Source organism: Triticum dicoccoides, chromosome 3A, assembly GCF_002162155.2.
Source record: "Triticum dicoccoides isolate Atlit2015 ecotype Zavitan chromosome 3A, WEW_v2.0, whole genome shotgun sequence".
NCBI classification, from domain to species: domain Eukaryota; kingdom Viridiplantae; phylum Streptophyta; class Magnoliopsida; order Poales; family Poaceae; genus Triticum; species Triticum dicoccoides.
Window position 1 is genome coordinate 704,189,702 of NC_041384.1, and position 2,873 is coordinate 704,192,574.

At 39.8% G+C, this 2,873-nt stretch overlaps 1 protein-coding gene across 3 annotated transcripts in view; it reads right to left on the minus strand.

The window, feature by feature from the left end:
* Positions 1 to 1,696: 1,696 nt before the first annotated feature.
* LOC119270341 (UV-stimulated scaffold protein A homolog) overlaps positions 1,697 to 2,873 on the minus strand; it is a 9,654-nt gene continuing 8,477 nt past the window's right edge. The window contains exon 3 of one of the 3 annotated variants that reach the window (XR_005134063.1): positions 1,697 to 1,895. The gene's annotated coding sequence lies outside the window, so the exon portion shown is untranslated. The other 2 variants (XR_005134062.1, XR_005134061.1) reach the window with 2 other exon arrangements.

The following is a 2,873-nucleotide window of genomic DNA, read 5'->3' on the forward strand; positions in this document are numbered from 1 at the left end:
AAAATTTGAATCTCAAAAAATGTTCATGAATTTATAAATATGTACCCAGATTTCAAAAATAAATCTATTAAAAAATCCCTTTGAAAAAATGTTCACAAATTTTAGAAAAAAATAATGAATTGCTAAAAATGTTCACATGAATTTTCGCATTGTCAGCAATTTGACAAACTGTTTGTCGCTTCAAAAAATCTTCGTAAATTTCAAAAATTGTTTCCAATTTTTTAAACGTTTGCCTATTTAAAAGATGTTCATGAGTACAAAAATTATTCATTAATTTTCAAAATGTGCCAAATTTCTAAGAATATTCTCTAATTCAAAAACAATTCATGAATTTCAGGAACTGCCGCATTTAAAATAAATCGTTTATTTCAAGAAATGTTCTCATGAATTGCATAAATGGTCAGAAAAATCAAAAAAGTTCGTGGATTATATAAATCTTCGCAAATTTCAAAAACTGTTCCCAAATTTTTAAAAATGATGGCCGATTCAAAAACTATTCATGAATTCAAAAATGTGCATGAATTTCAAAAATAATTTCCAAATTTCAGAAATGTTAACGAATTTCAAGATTATTCCAAATTGGAAAAGTTCTCAAAATTATAAAAAATAAAAACCATTTTTTTTTAAAAAGGGAGCCAAAAGCACAAATAAAATGAAAACCTAGATCATGAATACCATAGAAAACACAGAACAGACAAAATGTGCCGACCTCGGGCGGGGGTGTGCATTTGGTGGCTATCCCTCGACCTGTGCATGGAATGCGATTCCCATTGACGGAATTTTGGACCGTGGAGTTTTGTAGATGCTTAATGTATAGTTTCTGATAACGTGTGCAGAGTATGTGTAGTTTTCCGATAAAGTCTCAAAAGGTCTGTTATACTTTTGACTTTTTGAGCACATAAGCATCTTATCACATACAGCAACACAACAATCAAACACTTAGGGCACAAATATTTGCACCTGCTAGTATATTTACTTCGCTAGTTTATATAATATCGTTAAAACCCACGCCCTTGAAGAAGCAGCAGCCGGCAGTCAAAGATTTAGGATGTTCATCATTTGAAGCCTGCAAGAAGATAATTTAGGTTGTTTATTACTTCTCGCATCATAATATTTTATTTCTTCCTCCACCTGTGCACAATATGGTTCTTATTTCGGTGGCCACAGACATCGGTGATGAATATTATTACCAACGATAATAGGTAAGGGCAAAATAAATTTGTTGGTATCACGTTATGAGTTTAATATTTCTGACCTGATGTGCCGACGATGAAAACAAGTCCGAGAGGCACCACTTCCCGCAGGCTCAGGTACTAGCACACAAACACTCTTAATCTAGTGATTCAATGCCACACGATTGACAGGATACGGCGCCGGTAGTCGGCCACACAACAATAGGGGTGGTCAGCCGCACAACAGCGGGTGATTTACCGGCAAACACGGGTTCAAAGCTGCTCATGCAGTTAGTCGCCAAAAGGCGGTCAAGCCTGGTTTGGCAACTACATGCATCGTAAGTATGAACAACGTGCAGTGTATACAGAAGGAAAAAAAAAGATGCATACATCTGGATCTACACAACTCGCCTAGAGACAGCAACAACAAAGTGTGCAATCAGTTTTTATATGCAAGCACATCTCCGGTCCGCAACAGAAATTGTGCTACAAATTGTGTTAAGACCATTGTGCAATAATGCGCAGAAATCAAACAAAGAACAGGTTACATAGAAAGTATAGTACAAGGGGGCGGACCATACATGCCAGAGAGCAACGAAATAGTTTGTCAGAATTATTTTCATAAGCAAAGCACATCTTCAGTTCACATCTTGAGCAGCCATGGTGAGCCACCAAGCACATCTTCAGTTCATGACAGCGGTGTTGCGACAAATTGTGACCATTCTGCAGTCATGCCCAGGAATCCGGCAACAAAGAAGTTACAAGACATTGCAAAATTACAAAGCTTATGGAGAAGAACAGTGAGGCACAACATATACTAAGACTCAGTTGCTGGGTTAAATACAGAACAGGGGAAAAAAAAGTTGAGCTGACATTATCTACTACAGAAATTAAGAACCACACTGCACACAAGATGGCAGTACCAAGCTAAACACTGGAGCATATCCTCAGTGTGCTTTCACTGCCACTGATTTGGGAATGCTTCCCTGTAGGTCATATCCTCAGTATTAGAAGCTTCTCTTATTGTTGCATCCCTAGCACGACCATTTAGTAGCCTCCCTGCAATCCTATCTTTTGCAGTAACTTTCTTCTTCAGCGTTGATGATAGTGTAGGTTCCTTCATTTTACCTAGACGTCGACCACGTCAGCCCAATGTTCCAAGCACATCTTCAGTTCACGATGGCAGTCATGTTAAAAATTGTGAACATTCTTCAGTAATGCCCAGAAATCAGGCAATGAACAAGTTACAGGACATTGCAAAATCACAGTGCTTATGTCATGTGGGGCGCTGCGTACAGGCGCGGGTCGCGCGCCCAGGGGCAGCAGCCGACGGCCACAGCTGGCGAGGCATGATCGGGACAAGGAGTCCTGATCCTATGTTGGTTCCTAGAGTCCAGGAATAGTTAGTTTCCTAGTTTGTTAGGAGTCCAGGAGTAGTTAGTTTCCTAGTTTGTTAGAAGCCCATAAGGCCTTTATATATCCTGTAATCTGCACCCTTGGACGCAGGCAATAAATCATTATCTCCTACCTCCTCCTCTACTCCTAATCTCTTCTCCTGCACCATTGAGCAGTTAGGCAAAAACCCTAGCGCTCCTATCAACCGAGACTACGAACTACGTAGTCGAGGTCCTGCTGTCTTGGGCACCGAGGTCCTTGACAACTTGGTATCAGGTTCCAGGCGATCCTCTTCCTCGTCCGCGC